Below are 15,534 nucleotides of genomic sequence, written 5' to 3'. Positions count from 1 at the left end.
TACACCTAGTACATCTCGAAAGTTGGAGATGAGTTCTTGTAGAGTTAGACAAGAGCAGCTCTATGATCAACCAAGAGACAAGAATAATAGAAGAAGATCTACCTCTATCCATGACCAATATTCAAAGCCAAAGGGTAATAAGAAGAAGTGCAAGTATCTCTCACCCTCTGAGATACAAAAGTACAAAGAGGAAGGAAGGTGCTTTCTTTGTGGTGAGTTAGGGCATATGAAGCCTAATTGTCCTCATAAAAGGAAGGAAGCAAATGTGATTAAAGATCCTCCTCTGCCATCCTCAAATTTCATTCCGGATGTGCAAGCTAACACTCATTCAAAGGAGAAGAAGAGACAACTCTTAAAGGGGTTGGGGGACACTCAACAATCAACGAGTTTTGATACTCTTTGATCCAAGGCCCACATATAATTTTGTGTCAGCAGATATTGCTGAAAGGCTACAAATTCCACCGGATCGATTGGGAACATCAATTGGATCAAGTTCGGAATTTGAAGGACTTACAACTAATTCTACTAGGGGAAGTTGAATCTTAGAATTGGGGATTACCATGACCAAGAATCTTTTCTACTTGCACCCATAGGTAGTTGTGATGTTATCTTAAGTATGCCTTGGCATTAAAGATTAGACCTCTTCCCAATTTTGTTAAGAAGACCCTTGCATTTCAATTCAAGGGTTGGAACATAGTATGCATTGGTGATGCTAGAGATAGGCATGTGCCAATGGTTAGTCATGTTAGCATTTCTAAAGAAATGAAGAAAGCTATTTCTGCATACATGATTTTTGTGAGAGAGTCAAAAGAAGCTAATGATTCTAGGGCACTTGATGCCTCTAATGAACACACAATACCAACTAATGCTTCTAAGTCTCAAACTTTAAAAGAACCCCTCTCTTTAATTGATTAAGCCAGACATGATTTTGTTAAATATGAAGATTGTTTTGGTGATTCACTCTCAAGAGAGTTACCTCCTAAGTGCTCGAAATATCGCACAGTTGATCTTATCCCACGCAGTTCACCACCTAACCAACTTCCTTACCGAGTAAGTGCAAGTCAGCAAGAGGAGATCCTGAAACAAGTAAACGAACTATTGGAAAAATGGTTAGTTCAACCTAGCTCTTCTTCATACTACTCTCCGGTCTTACTTGTTCAAAAGAAAGACGGTTCTTTCCGTATGTGCATAGACTACAGATCTTTGAACAAGATCACAATCAAGAATCATTTTCCTATCCCAAGGATAGATGATATCTTGGATAAGTTGCAAGGGGCTAGTATCTTTAGTCGCATTGATCTCAAGAGTGGCTATCACTAGATATGGATAGCACATGAAGATGTTCATAAGATAGCTTTTCATACAACGTTTGGACTATACGAGTTCTTAGTCATTCCATTTGGTTTGATTAATGCACCCGCCACATTCAATCGAATGATGGAGAGAATTTTTAGACCTCACTCAAAGTTCACAAGTGTCTTCTTTGATGACATTCTAATATTTTCACGATCTGAAGAGGAGTATAGAAAACATCTATCTATTGTTTTTCAAGAGCGTTGCAAGCACAGACTATAGATCAATGCTAAGAAGAGTGAATTTTTCCTTTCGAAAATTCATTACTTTGGCCATATTGTCTCTCACAATCTAGTGAGAATGGATCCTGAGAAGATTCGAGCCATTGTTGATTGGCCTACACCTACTTATGTACATGAAGTTAGAAGTTTCTTGGCCCTATGTTCATACTACAAGAGGATTATATGATGTTTTGTGTATGTTGCATCTCCTCTACATGACCTTACTAAGAAGTGAATGCCTTTTTGTTGGGGATCAAGGCAACTACAAGCGTTTGAAAGAATTAAGTTTCTTGTAACTCAGGAACCAGTTCTCATAGTTCTAGATCTTCAAATACCTTTTGAAGTTCACTGCGATGCTTCTAGGGATTGCATTGGAGTTGTGCTTAACCAAGAGCATCATGCAGTAGCATTTGAGAGTCGACGCCTCAAGGATCATAAGCTACATGCTCCAATATATGAGAAAGAGCTTATGGCAGTGGTACATGCTCTTCAAGTATGGAAACACTATTTACTTGGTGCAGATTTTGTTATTAAAATAAATCACCAAAGTCTAAGATACTTTCTCAATCAGAAGAAACTCTCAGAGAAATAGATGCATTGGGAAAATTTTCTTATCTATGTTTCATTTTCAAATCCTTCACACATCTAGGACTAAGAATGTGGTAGCAGATGCTATATCATGATGACCTCGAGTGAATGCAATCACAACTGTTTACCATAACGAGTTCATGCATTTACCTAAAATGTATGCAATTGATTCCGACTTCTCAACCATATGGGATCAACCAGCTTAACTCAAGTCAGCCAATTACACCTCACTCGATTTGAGATGGTTATTTGTATCATCATCAAGCAATTTGTGTAGCATTACCATTGCGACACAAGGTAATGGATGAAGCACATGCATCTCCGTATGCTAGACATAGGGGTATTCTACCTACTACTCAAGCATTGGAAGATATTTCTTTTGCCCCACTCTTAGAGCTGACATTGAAAGATATGTCCACGAGTGCAAGATATGCCAAAAAGTAAAGTATAATAGGCATAAACCACGTGGTCTATTGAAGCCATTATGTATTCCCAATAAGCCTTGGGAAAGTATAGTCATGGACTTTATCATGGAGCTTCCTCTCACACAAGCAGGCAATGATGCAATCTAGACTATCATTGATAGATTTAGTGAGCAAGCTCACTTTATATCTATGTGAAAGACAATCAAAGCCGATCATATGGCTAAGCTATTCATTGCTCATATTTTCAAGCATCATGGCATGCCTAAGTCCATTATAAGTGATCAAGATCCCCGCATGGCTAGCCTCTTTTAGCAAGCTCTCTTTGAGAACCTCGGGACTCCATTAAAGTTTTCATCCACTTATCATCCTCAAATAGATGGGCCTAGTGAAAGTGCTAATTCTACTATTCTTGACCTTTTGAAATCCTATGTCTGTGATAATCAAAGAGAATGGGAAATGTATTTGCCTTTAGTAGAGCTTGCATACAATAATATGGTGCACTCTAGTATTGGTAAGGCACCCTTTGAGATCATATATGGTAAGCCTCATTTACCACCCATTCTTCTTACTATGAAGGATAAGATCTTTGCAGTATATGAGTTTGTTAGAGACATTGATACAACTTTTACTCAAGTAAAAACTTCTATCCAAAGGACACAAGAGAAGCATAAACACGAAGCTGATAAGCATCATTGTAAGTTGGATGTCAAGTTGGGATAGTATGTTCTTCTTAAGTTTGAGAAGGCTCGCTTGAAGAAGTAAAAAGGTCAAAAGGGTAAAGTGATTAAGCTTTCTAATCGCTATTATGGCCCTTTCAAGATCAAAGATAAGATAAATTATGTGACTTTTTGTTTGGATCTACCAAGTCATTGGAATATTCATAATGCTTTCCATATAATTTTGCTATGTCCCTATATTGGAGAACCTCCAATGGAACCAATCAAGGAAGATTTACCTGACATAGAAGAAACAGAAGAGTTCCTTGTGCCTAAAAGAATTTTACACCGTCAGGACAATACTCTAAGGTCAGAAAAGGTATTATGGAAGTATCTAGTTAAGTTTAAGAATTATCCCCCATTGGATGCTCACTTATGACTGAGAGAGAACTACAAGACTTTCCAGATCTTCTTAAGGACTATGTATCCCCTCTACAGTTGAGGTCAACTATTTAGAAGCCAAAGGGATATCACTAAATTAATTGCTTATTACGCATTCTCTATTTAATAAATTTATGTCAATAAATTAATGACTCGCTTTTCTTTAAGTGTTGATGATTATCTAGCATGGCCATGAGACCATTTAGAGACCAATATTCCTAGTGCATCACTTAATGGGGTGATCAGAGCATCGTGATGGGGATATCTGGTACAAGCAGTACAAGTTATGAAGGGGAAAAGAAGTGTCTACCAAGTGTAAGAGTGTACACAAGAACCTAGGAGTTACATATAAATGAAGATAGATTGAATTCTAAAAAGAGGAAGCGATTAGCATTGTGTATATGTATTTACGTGTGCATCTAAGGACGCCTAGGAATATTTACTTGTGTGTAATGAGCATTGTATTCATTTGGGGTCATCCTCTCCCTTACAAGTCAAGGTTTTAAGGTCTTTCATTAAGAAAGACGAGAGAGTTAATTCTCTCACTAAGAAAGACAAGAGACATGATCCTTTGGAAGTAAGGAGAGAAGTGATTTTCTCTTTCTAAGGTCTAAAATGACACAAGCTTTTGTGTGGAATTCAATCTTAAGGTTGAGTTCCAAGGCAATCTAATGAACTCTCCTTATCTATGACTCAAGGTGGTTGCATGACCACAAGTTAAGAGTACATTTTAAAAAGCTATTTTTCTTAAAATAGACAACCTTCGTGTTGGTCATCCAAACAACGCACAAAGTGATATCTCGAAATTGGTGCTGTAGAGTAGGTCCTCGAAGAGCCACATCTTGCATGAAGATCAACCTCTCCAATCTTGGCACTCAAGTCTCTCTCCAAGAAGAGAAGCTCTTAAAAGCCTATAAAAGAGGAGACTCTCCTTGGGTGTGGGAGAGGTGAAGGAAGCATCACTTTGCAAGCATCCTAGAGGAGAAGAGAAGGTGCAAGTATTGTGGAAGCTCTGTTGAAATGAAGAGATGCGAAAACTCTACTAAAGTCAAGTTCTAAGAGGAGAAGAGAAGGTGCAAGAGCTACGAAAGCTCTACTGAAATCAAGCTCCAAGAGCAGAAGAGAAGGTGCAAGTTCTATGGAAGCTCTGCTGAAATCAAGCTCCAAGAGGAAAGCCCTACACATATTTTGTAGGAGAGAAGGAGACTCAAGAAGGATCAAAAGGCACCAACTTCCAAGTTGTTCAAGTGTCAACCAGTTGTATACCATGCAAGGAACCGTGATCTTGTTTCCAAGATCTACAAGTAAGAACTAGTTTATGTGTAACGGAGGAGCTTGCTCCTTGTCAATAATATAACTCCACAAGGGGGGGGACTGGCCCATCTTCAAGTCCATAGTGTGTTGTCAACCTCTCTCTCTCTCTCTCTCTCTCTCTCTCTCTCTCTCTCTCTCTCTCTCTCTCTCTCTCTCTCTCTCTCTCTCTCTCTCTCTCTCTCTCTCTCTCTCCATCTTTCTTTTCTCTCATATGTTCTCTCTCTACACCAGCATAATATTCACCATATATCTTTTAAGTATATAAGAAAGTCGAGCGTGTATCTCGGATCTTATAATGGTTCTACATGGCTATGTTGATGCTTGGCATCGATCATTTGTGAGGACGAGGATCTTAAGTGTATTGGTCCATATGATAGCTCAACCATAGTGCTAATAGTAGAAAATGGACCATTATGTTAAGGCCTTGATAGGGGAAAGAGGTCAAGAGATAGCCTAGATTAGGGCACAAGGATATGTGGACCAAAAGATCAAAGGATAGGGTAGTCAATCTAAGTAGACTCACTAAAAGTCGAGGTCTAAAAATAGTTCAAGGATCTTCCTAAAGAAACCAAGCAGTGCTAAAAGAGGCTACATGTTGAGTGGTTGGGAGGTTAACTAAGCTTTTCCTAATTTTTGTGCTTGCTGAAGGCAAGATATCCACGAGTGCTTTATAATGGTATTAGAGCCAATCTGTTGCAAAAGATCAAGGAGTTCACGACACAGGCATGCATGACCATCGGGTTGTGCACCTATATATTGGTGTCTCTCCAAGGCAATGAACAAGTCATAGACCTTGGTATACTTAACAATGAGGCTATGAAGGCTTCATTGGCACTCTTGGTTATGCGTGAGGTGGAAGCATTTTTTTGAAGACTAAACTTCCAAGGAGGTCATCTATCCCACTATTGTCTACACCCAAGCATGCTTAACTACAAGGCAACTAACCATTAACTTAAGCCTTGAAGTTGTTCCAAATAACAAAGGAAGTTTTCAAAAGCGTAGTTGGGAGGAGATAAAGAGCTTTTCAAGGACCTTTTGGCCTACCCCTTGAAGTACAACACTTGTGGAGTTCCATCACATTGCTCTTGTAGTTTTCTAAATTGTTTCATTATGAAGATATTAAGTGTAAGCAGTAATTTTCTCTCTCCATTTCAAGCATCACACCATGTCCTCACCTTCACATCTACATGATGAGCCTATAAACATGCATGAGGATGAAACTATGAATGGTTTAGATGATTTAGATTATTTAAATACATTTGAACTAATGAAAAAGGGAGAATTTTGTGCTTTAGTGGTGGCTCACATGGTAGCATTAGAGAAAAGTTTTGCTGCTCTCAATCAAAATGTTACATAGGTCTCAGCACTTTTAAAGCAATTGGTAAAACAACAAGCTTCGAGCATCCCAAGTATGCCTCTTCAAGATGGAGTTATTCGTGGTGCTACTCCATCTATAGGGCTACCACAAGGCGTCAAGGCCTTTGTCTCTCTTAATACACATTATGTTAATAATATGTTAAAGAACATGAAGCCACATGTGTTGTGAGGAGAGGAACAAGATCATAATAAGGATGAAATCGACACTTTTTTTTAAAAGTGGAGTGACTTGTATTAGTTATGTCATACCCCTAGAGCCCTTGAGGCAAGCCTCGCACTTGAAGGCAAGATCTACAAGTGATGGATGAGTCTTGACGCCACTACTTGTACTATGACATGGGCTAAGTTTGAGAAAATGTTTCAAAAAGAATTTCTTCTTGAGAATGAAAAGGATCAAAATTGGATTGCCTAGGAAAAGTGTCAGATGGAGGGTTCTAACCTAGTACATCTCTAAATATATAGAAATTGTTCTCGAACTTGATGTAGAGGATTTTCAAAAGGTTAAAGGATTCATTTGAGGCTTGGACAACGAGGACAAGGCCAAGGTGAAAACTCAATATCTTAAACCACTAGAAAAAGTCATCAAGAGTGCATAGATTTTTTATGATATTTAGATAGGAAAACATATGCATCTGCACGTTCAAAACCTACATCGGCATTATTAGAGAAGAGAAAGTTCAATGCTACATCCAAAGTGGAGAATACTAAGAAGCCCAAAGGGGCTAGAGCTCCACTCTCCAGCGAAGAGCTTGCAAGAGCACATAAGAAGAAGGATGCTTCAAATGCTTAGGCCCTCATGAGAAAAATGATTGTTGAAAAATTAAAGGCAATAGCCTAATAAAAACAAGAACAAAGAAAAAGTAGTGCACATGGTGTAGATGCTTCCTTTGGAATCTTGTTCTAAATATTTGGTCGTACAAGTTAGCCATCAAAGTGATGAGCAATTAAATTGTTTACTATCCAATGAGATTTAAAAGGAAGAAAGGCTCAATGGGCTAAATTTCTTCAAGAGTTTGACCGCACTCTATGATATCACAAGGGTCAATATAATGTTGTACCTGATGCTCTAAGTAGAATCCTTGAGATTGACACTCTCTCATTTACAATATTGAAGAGTGATATATTAGAATCTCTATGAGACAAATGTGAGAATGCTTACTCTTATGAAAAGGTACGGAATGTGGTTAAAAGAAGGGATTCCTCATCAACTCATACACAAGCTATGAATTCCACATAGGGCTCCTCTCTTACCAGTGATGAGCTCCAATCAATGGAAGAACTTTACCATTGATAATGGGTACTTGCTTCACAAAGGTCGAATATGCATACCCTTGGACTTAGACATTTGGCACCAAATTCTTTATGAGTTTCATGATAGTCCTAGTGTAGGTCATCCTAGGATACAAAAGACTATGCTTGTGTATGTAGACACTTTTATTGATTTGGAATGCATAAAGAGAAATATATTATTCAATGCCAAAAGTGTCAACTGGACAAAGTTAAGCATTTGAAGGTTAATGAGCTTTTACATCCTTTAGAAGTTTCTAATGACGAGTGGAAAAGTCTCTCAATGGATTTTATTGTTGGACTTCCTACTACCAATCATGGTCATGATGGCAATTGGGTAATAGTATATAAACCCAGTAAGATGTGTAGATTTATTCCAACAAAGACAATTGTTGTTAAAACTCTTGAATTTACCCAACTATTTGTGGAGAATATTTATACATTCTCTATGGATTGCCAACCAATATCATAAGTGATTGTGATCAAAGTTTAATAGTCATTTTTGGAGAGCTATATTCAAAAGGTTAGATACAATGCTTAATCTAAGTACTACGGATCACCCTCAAATGGATGGGCAAACTAAGTGGGTAAACCAAGTTCTAGACCATATACTATGAGCATGCGTAAGTAAAAAATAATCTAATTGGGAAGATTATTTGCCCATATTAGAGTTTTCTTACAATAGTGCTAAGCACGTGACTATAGGGTTTAGTCCATTTATACTTAAGTATGGATTTCAACCCGACTCACCAGTTACGATGGGATTAGCCAATGAAAAAATCCAACATGTCAGGGACTTTCTTCAAGATCATTTTGATCTGCTAATAGTAGCACACTTGAATATCAAACAAGCTCAAGACCATTATAAGAAATATGTAAATGAACATAGACATATGGTCACCTTTGAAAAATGTGATAAGGTCTATTTGTGTTCCCAAACATTTAAGAAGCTTGAAGTCTATAATAGTTCCTAATTTAACCCCACAATATTGTGGTCCATTTACAATCCTTAAACATGTTGGTGAAGTTGCATACAAATTAGATCTACCCTCCTCTAATAGAGTCCATCCGGTCTTCAATGTTAGCCAATTGTAAAGGCAACTTGGTAATGATGATAGTCTGGTGGACCAAGAAGCATTAGTAGTAATTATTGAACCATCGCTTCAACCTCATGAACCAAAACGGATCTTGGATTTTCATGAGCATCATACATGACATCATGTTTGAAAACAAGTTTTGATTAAGTGGAAAGATAGAGCTCAAAAAATTTCTACTTGGGAAAACATTACTGTACTCAAGAAATGATTTTTCACTTTTGTTTTCGAGGACAAAAACTCTTTCAAAAGGGGGAAGAAATGTCAAGACAAGGGCCCTGAGTGGACAAGTTCCATGGGATAGCTCAACTGTAGTGTTAATTGTAGGAAATGGATCACTATGCTAAGGCTTTGAAGGGGTAAAGGGGTCAATAGATAGCCTAAATTAGGGCACAAGGGTATATGGACCAAAGGGTCAAAGGATAGGCAACCGGCATGAATAGACTCACTAAAAGTTGGGGTCTAAAAATAGTCTAAGGATCTGCCTAAAGATACCAATGCAATGCAAAAAGAGGCTATCATCTTGAGTGCCTCAAAGGTTAACTAAACTTTTCCTAACTTTTATGCTCACTAAAGGCAAGGCATCCATGAGTGCTTTATATAATTTTTCCCCGATATGCTTATGGTGAGCCTTGACCCTTGGATTTGAGCTCAATTGGATGCATTCAAGCAATGGCTATTTGCTTAATGATTTCCACTTATGAGCTTAAAGACATATTGAAAGTATATGCTCCCAAACGTACAATTGATGCACTTTGGGTAGTCTTGAACACTCCAGATTCACTTCCAATGGGAGTACTTGGTATTTTCTTCACAGATCTTAATTCATTTGTATCATTGGGAGACTCTCTTATACTTTCTTGGTTTTATCCATATACTACCACTATAGAGGTTTATAATTGCAGGCTGATTTGCCTTCAATTTTGACAACTTGTATAACTTATTATCAGTGGGTTATCAATGGTGGATATGTGCTTGGCATGCATCTATGTACTTCAATCAAAGATGGTACTTCAATGTCATTGAGATGGAGGGTGGTGCTTATGCATTATGGAAAAAGATTTGTGATCTTTGTGATATGTAAAGTCCTCCAACATAGTTATATTGGATTAAGAAGCTCATGGGTCTTTGTATGAAGGAAGGGATGTCTATGCCTTCTCACTTAAATGAGTTCCAGTCCATTTTTAGCCAACTTACTTTTCATGGTCGTAAGTTTGAGGAGGATGTTAAGTCACTTTTCTTGCTTGTTACACTACCTAAGCCTTAGGATATATTCACATTGATATGAGTGCAAACCCTCCTAATGATAGACTTAAGCTCAAGGATGTAGAGTGTGCTTTACTTATAGAAGAAGTGAATAGAAATAATGTTGATGCAAAGCTACTTCTCATGCACTTGTAGCGAGAGGCAAACATGGTGGTAATGGAAATAATAATCATGGTAGAGAATCAAAGCTCAACAAGGGCAAGTCTAAGTGTCATGGTCAATCATACACTAAGTCTCGTAGCCCTAAGTTCTCTCTTACTTGTCATTATTATGGAGTAGTAGAGTCACATAAGGCCCTAGTGCCATAAGAATCTAAGATGCACAATAATAAGCACGAGAAAGGCAAAGGGAAAGTGCGCGATAATGCCAAAACTTTTAATGATTATAGCATTGTTTCAAAGTCCAATGTTAAGATAAAGAGATAAATGCCTCGAAATATAGCTCAAATGATTACATACTCGATGCTACTCAGTTTCTTAATGTTTACTCTATGTATTCTCAGTTATTTGATATTTAAACTACTTACTCTCAATGTTAGCTTCTTGATTTGAGGCCTTCTTTCCATGTTACCTCACATCATCATTGGTTTAATTCCTAGTGTAGTACTATTACAAGTTCAATGAGACTCAGTGATGATCATGTACACAACATTATTGGTATAGGTGATGTGAGATTGCAATTTGATACTAGTACTCCATTTGTGCTTCATGATGTATATCATATCTCGATTTTGACTAAAAGCCTTATCTCCACTAGACAATTAGATGATGAGAAGTACCATGTCCCCTTTGGTGATTTTGTATGGAAGATTACATGGGGCAACCTCATTTTTACTAGAGGTGTCATGGTTGGCAACCTATACCCCTTGCTTGTATGTGGATATATTGATCATGTTTTGATCGTGATTGATCCTTCCACATGCATCGTAATTTGTAGCAAGCGGTATAAGGTGAATGTGGTGATATTAACAAATCCAATCATCTTGATAATGGCTTTGGGATTCATAAAATTATTCTTGGTGTTTGTGGCAATCTTGCATATATAGAAATCAATAAGTGGTGAATTGACAATAATGAAAATCAAGTCTGGATTATATTTTATCAATTTACAACAATGATATTGTTGATGATGACAAGACGGAATGGACTTGGCATGAGAAGGTTACAATGTGATTGCCATTCATATTACACAGACTTGCAACAATTGATCATATACTTTAGGCTTAAAATTATAATAATGTATGAGCTTGTTTTTGGGCAATTCCCTTCTTCTCTCGTCTATATCTATAGATGTAAGAACTTTTCTTCTTTATCTTCCTATACAAAAACATTATGTTCGACACCAGCGTATCTCTATATGATCACAAATTCACATCCATATGAGAGTTGTCTTGCTTAGAAATTCTATGGATCTATTAGGCTACATCTATGGATAGGATGGTGATCATAACCTTTGTACATGCAAAATTTGCAACACACTATGCTATCAAGATATGAATGTTTTACATGGAATCCAACATTTTATGCAACAATCCACCAACACATTACATCACTAGGTATATCTAAACATTTGTCAAAATGACCATAGTCTGGTAGGAATTCTACTTTTGTATAATTCCTCTTGGACTCATGCTTTACAACTCAATCTAACCACCCATTATCTATATCATTAGTATAGCCATGGGAATGCTTCATGGTGAAATGTAATCTCAAATCATCATAGACAAAGTATAACTAAAGATTTATGCATGAAGAATAAGCACTCATGGCTGATTTGACCTTTAAATTTACTCCACCATGCATGTCATGTAAACATTTGATCAATTGTTGCCTTAAGGACATGTGCTAGCTTTAGGTACATAATATTTGGGAGGATATATTTACATTTGAGATCATGGATATGATCTTTGATCCTTCAAGCTATCTAATCCTAACTTGTGGTCCAAAGAGTCACATTGAGTGACCTGAATGTTAGCATCAATTGTAGCTACTATAACAACGTTACAAATTTCTAAAAGCTACCTAGCTTATTTGCAATCCTAGGTAAAACCTTGTTGGCCATGGGGAATTTCCTTGAATACTCTTCTAAAAGCTTACTAGTTGCACTAAATTTGCACTAGTCATTTTGTGAATGTAGTCAATTGTTTTTTATGCTCACCACACAAAAAGGTACTACAACATGTAGTAGTGAGCTAAGTTTGGTCATAATCTTGAAACCAATATACATTATGGAATAAATAGTAAGATCTATCATCTCCTAGATCTAAATGAACACACGTTGATACTATTAGTATCCATTAACTTTAGTAGTAATGGCATAGAAACTAATATGAAAGTTTAATGGACCAAGGGAGCAAAAAAGCCTTAGAAGTTTGATGTCTTAAAAATTATGGTGTACATTAAAATGAAACCAATGATATTGTGGATAATGTTGAGGAGGATGCATCATTAGTGAATAGACAAAAGTTGGTGAGGTGCGCCAAGTTATGATGAATATGACAAAAAGCATGTAATTGTAATCATAATAATTATTCCTAACACATTTAAGTTTTCAAAAGTCAAAATACATTGAATTTTTTAGTTAATAAAAATTTATTAATAATTGAACATTTAGATTGCCATGATTATATATGGTTTTTCAATATTTGTTAAAATTTTTATCCTTAAAAGAAATTATAGTCCTTCTAATATGGTTTGTTTACTTTTCTACATTAAATTTAGGCCAATTTTTTAGAAGGAAAAAATGTCAAATATTCAAAGTTTAAAGAATTTTATTTTTAAAACATTTAACTCAAAAATTTGTGCTTTCAAAAGACTATGTTTTTAAAAATCAATATTAAAGGGAATCTTTCAAAAGATTACTAATGTTTCTCATAAGATGAAACATTACCCAAAAGGTTTACAACTGTGTTGTCTCCAATTCGCCAAAATGGTTTTATCATCTCTTTTATGAATTAGTTTGATCACCTCGGCATTGATATAGTGTGGTAAAGCATCAAAAGCTAGTGATTCTTTCCATACTAGTAATAGATGATGAATCAAGAATTCTTTGAATCCTTGAAAGAATTCATTGGGCAGGCCATCTAGACCAAGGGACTTACCATTTTTAAATTCATTTATGGTATCCTCCAATTCAATTGGGGACAATTATTAGTCAAATATATCTACCATTGAGGTGGGATAACTTTAGGCCAACACCTAGCTATCTTAGCCCTAGTGTTAGTATTTTCTATGCTTGGTGCAAGGGGCTTGCTAAAGATATTGAAGTAGTAGTCATAGACTACTTGCAAGTTTTGGTCCTAGTCCTTCACTACTTAGCTTGTTTCACCCACTAGTAAGGGTATCATCTCTCTCTCCTTTTTCTTTCTAACAAGGTTGAATGTTTCCTTTGTGGGTTTGCCAATTTTACCTACCCGCCAAGCTTTAGTATACATTATCATTTGCTTAACCTCTAATTCCTCCCATTCTTTATGTTCCATTTTGATCTTCAAGAGTTCTTCTTGAGTTGAGAGATCCCCCTAGTTTACTTTGTCATCTAGGGTGATACTCTCCATATATTTCCTATTTCGTGTATCTCTCCTATGCTTGATGATGTTGTGTCATATTTTCCTTAGTAGATCTTGGGTTTGTTTGACTACTTACTACCATGCAGTGGCCGAAGACCTTTGGGAGGAGAAAGGCTATCCCCAGATGTGGCGGACATTGTCCTATCGATATGTAAGCCCTATAAAGTCTAATTTTCATAAGGGCTTCTCCCCTATGTTTATTGGACCATGTGAATCCCCTCTCATTATTTGCTTCTATTAGGTTGTGTTCATATTTACATTGATACCAAGTTCTTATCAATAATCACATGGTGGGGAGACTTGCTTGAGTTGTTGTGTTGAACACACATCATACACACAAGAGTAAGCTCACTCAATAACACAAGAAGAGAGATGGAGGCCAAAACATATTCTTATTGGTTTCTTCTTCTTCTTCTTTACACAATGCAATCTACACAAAGTATAGATAAGATACAACATAAAGGAAAGTGGCCTACTAAGTCAAATAGTGCATAACTGACTATGCTAATCGACTAGCACTATAATTATGCCAGCTGTAGGTAGGTGCAACAAACTAAACATAATAATCTATAAGTCAATGGCCATGTGAGGATCATAATGACTATTGATGTGCTAAGTGTAGATGTGCAGACCCATCCAGCCAGACAATCCATCATTAATGTCCACATGTGTTGAGCTTGCAATCTCAACACTCCCCATCAAGCTCTATTCTATCTCTACAACTCCGAGTAAGCTTCAAAACTTTCGAAGCTTCTCTACACCCAATGCCTTTGTAAAAATTTTAGCTATTTGATCTTGTGTGCTAGCATATACCAAGTCAATATCTCTTGCAAATACCTTCTCTCTCACAAAGTGGTAATGCACCTCAATGTGTTTTGTCCTAGTATGGAACACTAGGTTGCTAACGAGTTGTATGATACTCATGTTATCATAGTGAATGAAAATTGGGCTATCTCTCTACACATCCAAATCACCCAATAACTTTTGCAACCATACCGCCTCACATGCTACTATAACATCACCTCTATACTCAACCTCTATACTCGATAAAGCAACTATAGGTTGCTTTTTGCTCCTCCATGTAACTACTGCACTACCAAGGAAAAATATGAATCTACTAGTATATCTTCTATTAGACATACTACCAGCCCAATCTGCATCTGTGTATCAAAACACTTGTATATCCTTACCTACCTCATTAAAAAGTCCATAATGCAAAGTGGACTTCACATATCTCAATATATGTCTAATTGTATCCAAATGAGGCTTTTTAGGTATCTGCATAAACTAGTTGACAAGACCAACAACATAGCTCAAGTTTGGTCTTGTGATAATCATGTAAATCAAACTTCCTACTATCTTTCTAAACATAATAGGTCTTCTATCTCATCCCCAATATCAGTACTCAACTTCACATTTTGTTCCAATGGCACTGAAAGAGCCTTACACATTGTCATATCATACCTGGATAACATATCTAAGCCATATTGTCTTTGTGACGGCCATATGTCATCGTCATATCTGATCACCTTAATACCAAGAAAGTACCTTAGCTCACCTAAATCCTTCATCTCAAACTTTTTTTCACAAAAAACCTTAACTTTAGCAATCCCACTATCACTATCACTTGTAATAATCAAGTCATCCACATAGATGACTATAATGACCAAGCCTGCATCACCCGTGGGTGGTCAGCATTTAGAGAAATATAAAATCCAATGTTGACAAGATACTCTTTAATCTTGATAGACCATGCTCTTAGTGCTTGCTTAAGCCCATATAGAGTACTTTCATTAACTTGCACACATGTGGGATGTCTTAAATCCTCATAACCTACTAGTTGCTCCATATACACCTCTTCTTGCAATTCACCATGTGAGAAGACATTCTTGACATCCATTTGCTACGAATTCCAACCTTTGGCTACTACCAAAGCAATCACACATC

Source organism: Lygodium microphyllum, chromosome 9 (assembly GCF_053477565.2).
Source record: "Lygodium microphyllum isolate KBCC chromosome 9, Lygodium_microphyllum_v1.1.10, whole genome shotgun sequence".
Lineage (NCBI taxonomy): Eukaryota > Viridiplantae > Streptophyta > Polypodiopsida > Schizaeales > Lygodiaceae > Lygodium > Lygodium microphyllum.
Note: the sequence above shows the minus strand (reverse complement) of the source record.